Here is a 16,137-nt window from a genome sequence, read left to right on the forward strand (position 1 = left end):
GCCACACAGGCTGCCAGCTGCTGTGAACTGGGTAGTGGCCCCAGAAAGAGAGCCTGCTTCCCTAACTACCACAGCCCTTGCCTGTACAAAAAGACAGGACCCCAAGTTTCTGCCCTAAAATCAACAAGGCTGACCTCACCAGGAGTCCATTTGGAGTGTGCCAGACCTCTGCCGCCCAGACACTGTCAGTTGCAAGTCTACTGTGAATTGTTACAGAAGGCCTGTGCAGTGGTGTCTGCTCTCATAGTCAACACTCTATCTGCCTCCCTGTGTACCCCATAGCTCAGGCCTCTGAAACCAACAGTATAGACCTTTGGAGAATCAGTTCTAGTCTGTCTGCTTGCCCTTTCAGTTAGTGCTGAGAACTGCTGACTGAGGCTGCTGTGTACTAAGAACCAGCATACTCCAGAGGGGGCTCTGATAGCCACAAGGCAGACCTCCCAGGGGGCCAATTTGGCATGTGGCAGCACCTCTCCCACCTGGACACTGTTGGCCACAAGCCTATTATGAATTGCTCCAGAAGAGCCCTGTAGTGGAGTCTGCTCCCATTGTAAACACTCTTCCGGTTTCCCTGCATACCACATAGCTCTGGCTTCTGAAACCAACAGGGTAAACTTCCCTTAGGGTAAACTGCCTCCACTCCAGTTGGCACTAAAGACTGCAGACTGAGGCTGCTGGGTGTTAGGAAGCAGGTGTCTTGAGTAGACGCTGCACTCACAGCCAACAGACTACTGGCGGGGGCGGGGGGGTGGTGGGGAAGACTCTGATAGCAACAAGGCAGACCTCCATGGGGATCTGACCAGAGCATGAGACCCCCTTCCCACCTGGTAACTGTTAGTTGCCAGGCTGTTGAAAACTGCTTCTAGACTAATAGGAACTCCTACAGAAGGTTCCCTGCATTGGAGACAGGAGGTGGGTCACCTAAGTGGAGACTGCTTCCCCAACCACCACAGGGCCACTGGGGGTCTGAAACCAAAAAGACAGATCTCTCGGAGGTCCTTCTAGGGAGTGCCAGTTCCTCCTCTCCTGAAACTGAGGAAAGTCTGCCTGTGCTTTCCCAAATGCCAGGTCAGATATAGGCAGACCCCACAGAGCAGGGAAGGAAAGCTCAGGCAAAACTAGAGGACAACACCCAGCCCCAAAGGAGTCTCACTAGGTTTGGGTTTTCTAACTAAACATGATTGCAGAAACAAAGAAGGGAAGGGAGTAATAACCAGAAAGAGGGGACTGTGCCCCCTGGTGGACAGATTGATTAGTACACAGTATCTCACCTGAGTGGCGGTGCCCACTGGTAGACATGCTGACCACAGCATGTTCTCTGATGTGTTTGGGGGAGACTGGAAGTTGAAAAACGAGATCTGGAACTTTTGAATCCCAATTAAACCAGGGAGGGAGAAGGAGCTATCACAGAGAGGGAGAGGAAACAGTAATCAAAGGCTGAAGGCTCTGCCCACCTAAGTGTTCTTTGCAAAAAGTAGTGCAGGCAAAAAACACCAAATACTGGGGAAAACAGAAAGTTAACATCCTCAAAAATTCCAATGCCCCAACAAATAATCACAAGATACACAAAGAACAGAGACAATGGCACATCCAAATGAACATGACAAAGGGATGACCAAATAATTAAAGCACTAAGGGAAAACAGACAAAGAGTTTAAAAAAAAAAAAAGGAAAACAGTACAAGGACAATAGAAGGATCTAAAAAAAGAGATACTGTAACTGAAAGGGGCAATAACTGAAATGAGAAACACAACAGAAGGACTTACCAACAGATTTAATCAGGCAGAAGAAGGAATCAGCAAATTAGAGGGTAAACCAAAACCAAAAACCCATTGCCACTGAGTCAATTCTAACTCATAGCAACCCTACAGGACAGAATAGAACTGCCCCGTAGGGTTTCCCAAGAAGTGGCTGGTGGATTCGAATTTGCCACCCTTTTGGTTAGCAGCCATAGCTCTTAACCACTGCACCACCACGGCAGTTAAAATTACAGAAGAGCAACAAGAACAAGGCTGAAGAAGGCTAAGCACAACCAAAAGCAAAGAAGTTTCCTGAATAAATCGAACACTTTAAAGGCCAGAGTAGCAGGGACGGGGGCTTGAGGACCGTGGTTTCAGGGGACATCTAAGTCAATTGGCATAATAAAATCTATTAAGAAAACATTCTGCACCCCACTTTGAAGAGTGGTATCTGGGGTCTTAAATGCTAGTAAGCGGCCATCTAAGATGCATCAATTGGTCTCAACCTACCTGGATCAAAGGAGAATGAAGAACACCAAAGACACAAGGTAATCATGAGCCCAAGAGACAGAAAGGGCCACATAAACCAGAGACTACATTAGCCTGAGAACAGAAGAACTAGATGGTCCCCAGCTACAACCGATGACTGCCCTGACAGGGAACACAACAGAGAATCCCTGATGGAGTAGGAGAGCAGTGGGATGCAGACCTCAAATTCTTGTAAAAAGACCAGACTTAATGGTCTGACTGAGACTAGAGGGACCCTGGAGGTCATGGTCCCCAGACCTTCTGTTAGCCCAAGACTGGAACCATTCCCAAAGCCAACTCTTCAGACAGGGATTAGACTGGACTATAAGATAGAAAATGATACTGGTGAGGAATGAGCTTCTTGGATCAAGTAGACACATGAGACTATGTGGGCAGCTCCTGTCTGGAGGGGAGATGAGAAGGCAGAGGGGAACAGAAGCTGGCTGAATGGACATGGGGAATAATTATATAGCAAGATGTATATAAATTTTTATATGAGAGACTGACTTGATTTGTAAACTTTCACTTAAAGCACAATAAAAATTTTTTTTAATTAAAGGAAAAAAAAAAGGCTAAGCACAGTTTGATGGAATTATGGGACAACAAGAAGACACCTAATATTCCCCATCATGGGAATTCCAGAAGAAAAAGAGAGACAGAAAGGGTCAGAAAGAATATTTGAAGAAATGATAGAAAATTTTCCCAATCTAAGGGTGGACATGAATCTACAAATCCGAGAAGCTCAAAGAACCTCAAGCAGGATAAATTCAAAAAGATCTATACCAAGACACATCAGAGTTAGGCTCTTAAAAATTAAAAATAGAGAATCTTGAAAGCAGTGAGAGAGAAGCAAACAGTTACATACAAAGGATCCCCAATAAAATTAAGTGCCGATTTTTCTTCAGAAACACTGGAGGCCAGAAGGCAATGGAGTTACATATTTAAAGTGCTGAAAGAAAAAAAAAAAACTATCAACCAAGAATTCTATACCCAGTGGAACTATTCTTGAAGAATGAAGGTGAAATTAAAACATCCTCAGATGTTAGGGATTGAATTATGTCCCCCCAAAATATGTGCCAATTTGGCTAGGCCATGATTTCCAGTATTGTGTGGTTGTCCTCCATTTTGTGATCTGATGTAATTATCCTCCATTTTGTGATATGCTGTAAATCCTAGCCTCTATGCCTGTGATTATGGTTCCATTTGGGAGTGAGTTGACGTTTGTGTTAATGAGGCAGAATTAGGGTCAGATATATCTTGCGTTACTGCCTTACTAGAGGGTGCGACTCAAGTCACCATTCTTACCCCAGTCACTGCCCTTACCACCTTTATTCAGGTCACACCCTTACTTGAGTCACACCTTTTATCTTACAAGAGATAATAGGAGAGAGAAGCAAGCAGAAATAAGGATCTCAATACCACCAAGAAGAAGAAACAGGAGTGGAGCACATCCTTTGGACCTGGGGTCCCTGCGCTGAGAACCAGGAGACAGAGAGACAGAGAGCTGTAACGCTGAAGACAGCACAAGATGGCAAGAATCAGCAGCAGAGGAATGGCAGCAACAGAACCAGGAGACTGGTGTGAGACTGCACAGGAGCCAACCCACAGAGCAAGAAAGAGCTGAGTACCTTCTGACGAGAGGCTTCCTGGTGGAGTGGGGTGCCTCTGAGCACTTATATGCAGAGCTAAACAGCTTTGTAACATTTGCCAGAGCAGGGCATAGGCTGGGCTGAGGGGCCGGGGGCCAGGGACAGGCCTGCCTGTAGACATGGCTGAGAAGAGGCTGTCCTGATCGACACAGACTCCTGCAGAGAGCCAGCATTCTGAATTTGGACTTCTAGCCTCCTAAACTGTGAGAAAATAAATTTTTGTTTCTTAAAGCCACAGTTTGTGGTATTTCTGTTATTGTAACACTAGATAACTAAGATACCAGACAAACAGAAGCTGAGAGAGTGCTTATCCACCACACTGGCCCTATAAGAAATACTAATGGGAGTTCTATAGATGGAAGGGAAAAGACACTAGAAAGTATTCAAAACTATATATAAAAAGTTCGCTAATAAAGGGAAATGTATGAACAAGTATTAGGGCTAGGAGTAAGGTATTCATGCTTGATAATTCTAAATAATTTGTCCTTCATGTTTTTAATAACAAATATATAAAAGACAAGGATAAAATTATGTTACAGGGCACATGAAATATAAAGACATAATAGTGATAACCACCACAAAATGAGGGAGAAGAATGGTATAGATATAGAATTTCTTGTATGTTAGTGAATTTAAGTTGGTACAAACGTACTTTAAAAAAAAAAAAAAAAAGCCATTGCCATCGAGTCGATTCCAACACATAGTGACCCTATAGGACAGAGTAGAGTTGCCCTGTCGGGTTTCTAAGGATGGCTGGTGGGTTCGAGCTGCCAACCTTGTGGTTAGCAGTTGTAGCTCTTACCCTAGAATGTTATAAATATAAGCTCTTAAGTATAAAATCCATGGTAACCACTAAGAAAATATATTAAAAACATACACAAAAGGAAAGGAGAAAGGAACCAAAAAGGCTCATGACAATAAACCAACAAAACACAAAAGCAAGCAGTACTAAAGGACAGAGACAAAGAGGGCTTAAGACACACGCACAAAAAATAACAAAATGGCAAAAGTAAGTCACTTTTTCTTATCAGTACTGATCAATGTAAATGGACTAAATGCTCCAATCAAAAGGCAGGGAGTGGCAGAATGGATTAAGAAAAACATGGTCCAACTATATGCTATTTACAAGAGATACACCTTAAACCCAAGGACACAAATAAGTTGAAAGTGAAAGGATGGAAAAATATTGCATGCAAATAACCACAAAAAGAGAGCTGGAGTGGCAATCTTAATATCAGGCAAAGTAGACTGTAAGACAAAATCTGTCAGAAGAGGTAAAGATGGATATTATATAGTGATGAAGGGTCAATTAATCAAGAAGATTTAATAATCATAAATACATATGCACCCAACATCAAGGAGCCTAAATATATAATGAAAACACTGATAAAATTGAAGGGAGAAATAGATAATACTACAATAATAGTTGGAGACTTCAATACACCACTGAATGACAGTATACACCAACTAGACTTAACACACATATATAGAACACTCTACCCAAAAACAGCACAATATATATTCTACCCCAGTGCACAAGCATAATTCTCCAGGATAGACTACACTTTAGGTCACAAAGCAAGTCTCAATAAATTTTAAAAGATTGAAATCATACAAAGTATTTTCTCTGACCACAACAGAGTAAAGCCAGAAATCAATAACAGAAAAAACCTGGAAAATACACAAACATATGGAAATTAAACAGCACACTATTAAACTACCAGTGGGTCAAGGGAGAAATCACAAATTTCTTAGAGTCAAATAAAAATGAAAGCACAACATAGTAAAACTTATGGGATACAGTGAAGGCAGTACTCAGAGGGAAACTTACAGGAATAAAGGCCTACATAAAAAATCAAGAAAGATCTCAAATTAACAGTCTAACTCAACAACTCCAGGAACTAGAAAGAAAAGAGCAAACTAAGCCTAAACCTACCAGAAGAAAGGAAATAACAAAGATCAGAGCAGAAATAAAAAACAATAGAATCAACAAAACTAGAAGTTGATTCTTTGAAAAGATCAATAAAATTAACAAACTTTTAGCTAGACTGACAAAGAAAAGATGCAAGCAACCAAAATAAAAAAAAAAAAAAAAGAGGGGACATTACAACTGACCTGGTAGAAATAAAGAGAATTATGACAGAATATTATAAACAATTGTATGGCAACAAACTAGATAACCTAGATGAAATGGACAAATTCTTAGAAGCACATAACCTGCCCAAACTAACTTAAGAAGAAATAGAAAGTCTCAACAGACCTATAACAAGTGAAGAGATCAAATCAGTGATCAAAAACCTCCCAACAAAAAAAATTGTCCTGGACCAGATGGCTTCACTGGGGAATTCTACCAAAGATTTAGAGAAGAATTGATACCAATACTGTTTAAACACTTTCAAAAGATAGACAAGGAAGGAATCCTCACTAATTCATTCTTTGAAGCAAACATTACCCTGATACCCAAACCAGAGAAAGACACCACAAGAAAAGAAAACTACAGACCAATATCTGTTATGAATATAGATGCACAAATCCTCAACAAAATACTAGCAAACAGAATCCAAAAGCATGTTAAGAGTAATACACCATGACCAAGTGGAGTTTCTTCTACGAATGCAGGGATGGTTCAACATCAGACAATCAGTCAATGTTAATATACCACATCAATAGAACAAAGGAAATGAACCAATGATCACCTCTATGGATGCAGAAAAAGCATTTAATAAAATCCAGTATCTTTTCTTGATGAAATCTTAAAGACTGGAATAGAATGGAAATTCCTCAATATGAATATATGAAAAGCCAACAACCAACATAATACTTAATGGAGGAAGATGGAGAGCTTTCCATTTGAAATCAGGAACAAGACAGGAGTGCCTGCTCTCACCACTTCTATTCAATATTGTATTAGAAGTCCTAACTAGAGCAATAAGACAAGAAAAGGAAATAAAAAGTATCCAGATTGGAAAAGAAGAATTAAAATTATCTCTGTTCGTGGATGATATAATCCTATATATAGAAAATCCTACAGTCCACAAGAAAACTTCTAGAGCTAATGGAGGAATTTAGCAAAGTTGCCGGGTGTAAGGTCAACAAACAAAAATCAGTTGAGTTCCTATATACCGGCAATGAGAAATCTGAAAGTGAAATTAGGGAAACAATTCCATTTTAAATAGAATCTAAGAGAATAAAATACCTAGGAATGAATCTGATCAGGGACATGAAGGACTTATACAATGAAATCTATAAAACACTGCTGCGAGAGATTAAAGAAGACTTAAATAAATTGAAATATGTTCCATGTTCATGGATTGGAAGACTTAATGTTGTTAAGATCTATAGATTCAACACAATCCTGATCAACATTTTAAAAGCTTTCTTTACAGAAATAAAAAAACCAATCCTCAACTTTATATGGAATGGCGAGAGACCCCAAATAGCTAAAATGATGTTGAAAGAGAAGAAAGTAGGACTCACACTTCCTGATTTTAAAACATCCTATACGGCTACAGTAATCAAAACAGCCTGGTACTGGTATAATGATAGATACATAGAGCAATAGAATGGAATTGAGAGTCCAGAAATAAGCCCACACATCTACGTTCAACAGATTTTTGAAAAGGGTGCTAAGTCCATTCAATGGAGAAAGAAGAGCCTCTTCAATAAGTGGTGCTGAGAAAACTGCATTTCCACATTTAGAAAAATGAAACAGGATCCATGCTTCACACCATACACAAAACAAATTCAAAATGGATTAAGGACTTAAAAGTGCAAACTAAAACCATAAAATTCTTAGAAGAACAAGCAGGGGCAATGCTGTGAGGCCTAGCTTTCAACAATGAATTATCTAACACAATAACAAAAGAACAAACAGCAAGAGACAAAATGAATAAATGGGACCTCATAAAAATTAAAAACTTTTGTTCATCAAAAGACTTTAACAAAAAAGCAAAAAGATGAGCTATCAGCTGGGAAAATATCTTCGAAAACCATGTATATAAAACTTCAACAACTTAACAGCAAAAAGACAGCCCAGTCATAAAATGAGTAAAGGACTTGAGTAGACATTTCACCAAAGAGGACATTCAAATGGCCACCAAATACTTGAAAAGATGCTCAGCATCATTAGCCATCAGAGAATGCAAGTCAAAACCACAATAAGATACCAATTTCACTCCCACTAGGATGGCTAAGATTTAAAAAAAAAAAAAAAAAAACAGAAAATAACATATGTAGGCGAGGATGTGGGAAAATTGGAACCCTTATCCATTGCTTGTGGGAATACAAAATGGTACAGCCTTTGTGGAAAACAGTGTGGCAGTTCCTCGAAAAACTAAAAACAGAACTACCATATGACCCAGCAATTGCACTTCTATGTATATACCCAAAAGACTCGAAAGCAGTGACTCAAAAAGAAACTTGTACACCAGTGTTCATTGCAGCACTATTCATAATAGCCAAAGGGTGGAAACAACCTAAATGCCCATCAGTAGATAAACAAAATGTGCTACATTATACGTAATGAAATACTATTCAGCTAGTAGGACAAATGAAGACTTGATACATGCTACAGTATGGATGGAGCTTGAAGACATTATGCTGAACAAATAAGTCAATCACAAAAGGACAAATATTATATGATCTCACTTATATAGACAGAAAATGCAAATGTATAAAGACCAATGTTTATTAGTGGTAAGGGGGAAAGGATTAATGGTGATAGAAAAATCGCACTGATTAAAAGTTGCACATCCAATTATTGTAATTGCTGTCAAGAAGTTGTACACCTGTAAAAGTCAAATTGGCAAGAGTTGTGTGATAGGTATATTTACAATGACCAAAAAAAAAAAAAAGGTAGCTGCAGAGGCTGCTTGCGTACAACCAAACACCTCATGGTTTTGATTCCTTAGTTTGGAGTTCATGGTTTCATGGGACATCCCAGTTAATTGGCCTAATAACATGTTTAGTGCTTCTGTTCTACCTCCTAGTTTTTTGCTTAGTGCCTGGGGTCTTAAAAGCTTGCAAGTGGCCATCCGAGGCACAACAGTTAGTCTCTATTCACCTGGAGCAACAGAGGAAGGAGAGTCAGGAATAGAAAGCAAATATGGAATGTGTAACTAAGTGCCTCTGTGAACAACTGCCTCCCTTCCATGAGTCTAGAAGAAATGGATGGTGATCAGCTACCATTACTGAACAAATTTGATCAAAGGTTCCATTGACGAATCCTGATCAAAAGGGGGAAAATACTAAAACAGAATTTCAAATTCTCATGGATCCTAGACTTTCTGGAGCCATGGAGGATATTATGACCCCTGAAGCTATTGCCCCCAGATAATCTGTAAACCTTAAACTAGAAATATCCCCTAAAGTTATCTTAAAGCCAAACAACAAAAGAAACAACAGTTCAGCTTAATTAGTGAAAAAAGGACTGCCTTGAGCATTGTGCTCTTTTAAGAACTACCTACTTGGTATCAGATTGACAACAACAACTTGAAAGATAGGAACCTTAGAGGGCAGTGAGTTTATGTTAATGAAGGAGGAACAACACAGAAAGGGAGGGTGAGAATGTTCGCACAACTCAATGTAATCAATGTCACTGAATCATACATGTAGAAACTGTTGAATTGGTGTATGTTTTCCTGTGTATATTCTCGGCAACAACAACAAAATAAATAAAATTTAGAAAAAAAAATAGTAAAACGAAAAGTACATAGCCTGAGAAAATGAGATAATCCATCGAAAGAGCATTCAGGCATCATTTTTGCCTCTTTACAAGGTTGGAATTTTTTTTAACAGTTCCCTCTTTTTATCATCTCCAGATTAAAATTTATGCTCTTATTAGTTGCTTAACTCTATATGGCTCTACTTTTGCTATCTATACTATAAAGAGGCTATCTATGTTAACACTTTTTGCTGAACCCATGTTTTTGATCAGGAATAATTGGGGGGGATTATTTATAATACCAAGCTTCTTAGCCTGTCAGACCATTCTGTTTATAGTCTTTCTAATAGTACTTAATAGTCTTCGTAATTAGTATTTAATTCATCTAAATTGTCTTTTCCCAAACCAAATTCCTAGTAAAGATTATAGACACTCAAATTTTTAATCCAAATTATTTTTAAAAACTCAAATCCACATATAACTACATTACTAGTTTCTTTCATATTCATCTTGTTCAAATGTAACAGCCTTTTGCTATTGTTTCTGTTTTTAACTCACTACTCAATATTTTGGAACTCTGGTTTCTTAAAAGTTCCATTTTGCTAATATTTCAATTAATGTTTCTTATTTTATGAAGATTTGAAATTATATTTTTAACTAACCTATTTTTAGTGAGAAATATAGGAGATATTTGTAATCTTTAATGCTGGTTTTAAAATGGAACATTATTTTCTTATTGTACCATAAGTCTTTAAAATATTTCTTATGATCTGTGAAATCTTTTTCATATACTTGTATGATTTTTAAATATATGTTTACTTTAGTAATATAGGATAGCTTTTACACAGGGGCTAAAGATACACATTTTACTGTCATCCATAGTTTTCTATAGATTAAAAGATTGTTTATGTAGTCATTTATATAAGGTCCTTACAAATGTAATTGGAAAGTTCAAAGGACGGGTTGACTTTTACATTTCACAGTATTCCATGTAGAGGGCAGCAGAGAACTTCGATTTTGTTTTACCTTTGTCCATAATATGGCTTTCCTAAGCCTAATTTCCAATTGCTTGCTGTTGTTCCAGACAAAATAAAAACAAATAATATCTAGACAAAAAATAATGATTATTCTTAAGCTCTAATTCATTCCTAAATTCCAGACAAATCTTTTTCACATTAAAATAAAAAAAGGGAAGTAGCATAACAGTCCTTTTTCTATTGGGAAGGGAAACAGTGTTAACTTTCTCTTTACCCTATTTATATTTTAGGAAACAGTACCTTAAAATCTCCATTCAAGAAGAATAGAAGCTATAACTAAACCTGGTCTTTGGAATTTAGTTTTTTAGCTTGTTTTTGTTTTTTTAATTATAAGCTTGATGCCTTTTACAAAACTGCATTATTGTTTTTAGATAACCCAATTAAGTTTTTAAGCTTATAAACTCTAGATCTTCTACACAAAGAAAAGACACTCAACCAATCTGTGCCTCAATTATGCCATTTGAGAAAGTCATATAAATAAATAGTTGCTATTAAAAACATGGAAACCCTGGTGGCATAGTGGTTAAGTGCTAACGGCTGCTAACCCAAAGGTCGGCAGTTCAAATCCACCAGGCGCTCCTTGGAAACTCTACGGGGCCATTCTACTCTGTCCTGTAGGGTTGCTATGAGTTGGAATCGACTCAATGGCAATGGGTTTGGTTGTTGTTTTTTCTCTTTTTTTTTGTATTAAAAACATAGGCATCCCTGGGTGGTACAGACTGTTAAGCACTCGGCTACTATCCAAAAGATTGTTGACGCAAATCCATCCAGAGGCACCTCAGAAGAAAGGTGTGGTAATCTACTTCTGAAAGGTCACAGCCATTGAGAACCCTACGGAGCACAGTTCTACTCTAAAACACATAGAGTCGCCGTGAGTTGGAATTGACTCAACAGCAATTGGTATTAAAATGTGATAATTAAAGCACTACCATCAATTGAAATGAGATTTCTTCTAAAGCCTACTTAAACAACTTTAACTGTTTCATTATTATCTTTTTACTTACCTTTGCTTGTTAAAAAAAAAAGCCTTTAAGGCAACTAATCTCTTAACCTTCTTTATGATTTCCTGTAAAAAATTGGCAGTTATTTAGTGAATGCCAGCCTGGGACTCAGGGTACTTAGGTTTTAAACCTAACTGCTACTAACTCACTGAATGACAGGTAACACTAAGCATTTAGTATCTACGAGAACATGTGCTAAAAGTTTTACATTTATTAGCTTATCTGGAAAACATGTTGTAATAGGAGTTGAGCAGACCAGATTAGAATCTTTATTCAGCCATGGATTAACCCCACAACTTTGGACAAGTTTCTTAAACTATCCGGGCCTCTGTTTCCTCCATCTGTAAAATGGTGATATTAATGTATACCTCATAAATAAGAGCATAAAGCTACTATCACAGAGTAGGAACTCAAACAGCCCTTCATTTTTTACCACCATTCTTCAGCTTCCTTCTAAGAAAACTGAGGAGGATGGATTAATGATCTGAAAGAACCTTTTCAGTCTTCTGATACTGAACATTGACTCAAGATTCTCTCAGGCTCATCCCTTAGAATAGTAATTGAACATTCACATGTTCGTTGCTCCTTTTTTAGACACTATCTACAGTTGTCTAAATTATATTTAGACCACAAACCTGAACATACAAAATGAAACTAAGATTTTAGTGTTAATGATTTGGGATTTTTGTGACTATCATCTCTAGACCCTATTGGGCTCATGTAGTGTCTATTTTTATATAAAATGATTTCTACCTTTACCTCCTGGGTCCTCAGCTAAAGGAGAGAAATGAAAACTATCCCTTCCCCTCATTATCTTGACTTACTTCTATGATAACTAAATGGAAAAATAATAGTTTTGAGAAAGACATGGGGTAAGAGACCCGTATGACGCCCATAACAGCTTTTTCTCTAATTCTCATTGCACATAGTCCTTTATTCGTGAAACTAAATGACCATAAGTACTGGCCTTACTTGCATCATTTTTTAAGTGATTAAAGTAACTGAACCAAACTACTGGGTTCTATCCCAGGCTCTTCCTATTAGCTCTGAGAATTTAGGTGGATTAGTTTTCTTGCCTATAAAATTAGGGAACTGGATCCCACAGGAAACCCTGGTGGTGTAGTGGTTAAGTGCTACGGCTATTAACCAAAAAGTGGACAGTTCGAATCCGCCAGGCGCTCCTTGGAAACTGTACAGGGCAGTTCTACTCTGTCGTATAGGGTCGCTATGAGTCGGAATTGACTCGACGGCGGTGGGTTTGTTTTGTTTGGGGATCCCATGATCTACAAGGTGCTTCTACTTCAGTGCTACATAAAAATACCTTCTACAATCAGCCACAATCATACATGCTGCCCAGATGTGGCCAGGTAATAGAGGATAGATGATAAAATATAACCAATACCCATTACTTAAAAAAAAGGAGAAACAAAAACAATGAACACCTCAAACCAGACTGATGAATTACCATGACCTTGTATACAAAGCACATTGGTGGCTACAGAAGAGCAGCACTGGTCCTTCTTAAAAGAAGTAACACTGTCCTACAGACCTTAATAAATCTCTATATAGATTATTTGTCTTTATAAATAGTCAGTACCTATTATTTCTTACTCCGCCCTATTCATTCTTCAACCCCTGCAATTTACTTTGTTTATTCCACTGAACTTCCACACTTGAGGTCACTGTTAAACTTGTGATCACTAAATTCATGAATTTTTCCTTACCCTCCTTAACCTATTTTCAATAATTAACACCTTTTCTTCCCTTGGATTCTTGCTTTCTCTCCTTGTAATTGTTAATTCTTTTCTCTTGACATTTATCTTAGTTATCTAGTACTGCTAGAAATACCACAAGTGGATAGCTTTAACAAACAGAATTTTATTCACTCACAGTTTAGGAGGCTAGAAGTCCGAATTCAGGGCGCCACCTCTAGGGAAACGCTCTCTCTCTGTCAGCTCTGGTGGAAAGTCCTTGCGTCCTTTCATCATTTGTGGGCCCAGCATTCCTTGGAGAACCTATGTGTCTTGGCATCAATCTTCCCCTGGGTCTAGGAAGTTCAGCACAGGGACCCCAGGTCCAAAGGACATGCTCCACTCCCAGCCCTTCTTTCTTGGTGATAATAGGTCCCTCTCTCTCTGCTCACTTCTCTCTCCTTTTGTCTCTTATAACATAAAAGGTGATGCAGGCCACACCCCAGGGAAACTGCCCTTACATGGATCAGGGCTATGACCTGAGTAAGGGTGTTGCATCCAACCCTAATCCTCATTAACGTGACATAATTGAGGAATCATGGAACGAGGAATATCATTGCTGATGTCAGATAGGTCTTGGCTGAAAGCAGAGAATACCAGAAAGATGTTTACCTGTGTTTTATTGACTACGCAAAGGCATTTGACTGTGTGAATCATGACAGGTTATGGATAACACTGCAAAGAATGGAATTCCAAGACATTTAATTGTGCTCATCAGAAACCTGTACATAGACCAAGAGGCAGTTGTTTGAACAGAACAAGGGGATACTCCGTGGTTTAAAATCAGGAAAGGTGTGTGTCACGGTTGTACCCTTTCACCAAATTTATTCAATCTGTGTGCTGAACATATAATCTGTGAAGCTGGACTATATGAAGAACACAACATCAGAATGGGAGGAAAACTCATTAACAACCTGCAACATGCAGATGACACAAACTTCTTGCTAAAAGCAAAGAGGACTTGAAGCACTTACTGATGAAGATCAAAGACTACAGCCTTCAGTATGAATTGCACCTAAACATAAAACAAAAATCCTCACAACTAGACCAATAAGCAACATCCTGATAAACAGGGAAAATACTGAATTTGTCAAGGATTTCATTTTTCTTGGTTCCACAATCAACGCCCATGGAGCAGCAGTCAGGAAACCAAATGACATGTTCCATTAGGCAAATCTGCTCCAAAAGACCTCTCTAAAGTGTCAAAAAGCAAAGGTGTTATTTTGAGGTCTATCATGCGCCTAACCCAAATCCATGGTCTTTTCAGCTACTTCATATGCATGTGAAAGCTGGACAGTGAATAAGGATGACCGAAGAAGAATTGATGCCTTTGAATACTGCAAAGAATACTGAATGGACTGCCAGAAGAATGAACAAATCTGTCTTGGAGAAAGTACAGCCAGAATGTTCCTTAGAAGCAAGATGGCGAGACTTCATCTCACATACTTTGGACATGTTGTCAGGAGGGACCAGTCCCTGGAGAAGGACATCATGCTTGGTGAAGTAGAGGGTCATCAAAAAAGAGTAAGATCCTCATCGAGATCAATTGACACAGTGGCTGCAACAATGAGCTCAAGTATAACAATGATTTTGAGGATGGCACAGTGTTTCGTTCTGTTGTACATAGGGTTGCTATGAATCGGAAGCAACTCAACGGCACCTAACAACAACAATCCTGCCTCATTAACATGATGGACAGCTTATTCCCAAATGGACCATAACCATAGGCATAGAGACTAGGATTTTCAACACATCACAAAATGAATGATAATGAGATCACAAAATAGGACAAGCACACAATACTGGGGATCATAGCCTAGCCAAGCTGATATATTTTAGGGGGATGCAATTCAGTCCATGAGACCATTCATCCAAAATTAGGTCTCTTGCTCTTTTTGTCCAGATTTTCTCTCCCAGGCATCTCCTTCATCCCCAAGGCTTCAACTCTCACTACTATGTGGCTGACTCTTCAGCCTAACTCTACCTCTCTTCTGCCTAAATCTGCCTGTCTTCCAAGTCCCCGTCCAACATTTCTAACATCTAGGTGAGTATTTTCATTTGTCTGTTCTTCCATCACCTCAGACTCAAGTATATCTAAAATGAAACAATTTTCTTTCAAAACTTGTTCTTATTATTTTCATAAACAGTTGCCCCTCCCATCTTAAAATCTTCAGCTTCTTTGACTTCTTGCATATATTGTCTCTTGCATGTATCCTTTTCCTTCCTGATGTCCTACCTTAGGTAAAGTTCTTGATACCTGATTATGATTTTTGCATTGCTGCCAATCATCTTTCAGACCACCTCAAACACTAGTCATATGTCTCTTCTTTCAGCATGACTTTCGTTACCTCTCTCACCTGCTCACTAAGACCTACTCCTTTTTAAGCACAGCCCATTACCTCACAGTTTGAGTTTACTCACTCAATCTACTTTGGAGCCTTGCGCTTTTCCCTTGCTGAAAAGCTGTCTTGTATTAGTTATATCTTCATGTGGCCTATCCACAATGGTATTAGCACTTAGGATCAGATATAAAACCTTTTATATATATATATGTCAACCACAGTATCTAGAACAGTGTCTTTTTCGTAGATTTCTCCAATCCTAAGAATAGAAGTAAAATCATTTTTTTTGAAACACTGGCATCAGGTCATTCATAGTAATATACAGTTAAGTTAAAAATCTTACCTTTCAAAATAGAATACAGTACTTTGTGTTAAAGAAGAAAATCTGCTTCATAGCAGACCTACCAGAGCAACAGAAATCATGTTGT

The sequence above is a fragment of the Loxodonta africana genome, chromosome 4, assembly GCF_030014295.1.
Source record: "Loxodonta africana isolate mLoxAfr1 chromosome 4, mLoxAfr1.hap2, whole genome shotgun sequence".
NCBI lineage: Eukaryota > Metazoa > Chordata > Mammalia > Proboscidea > Elephantidae > Loxodonta > Loxodonta africana.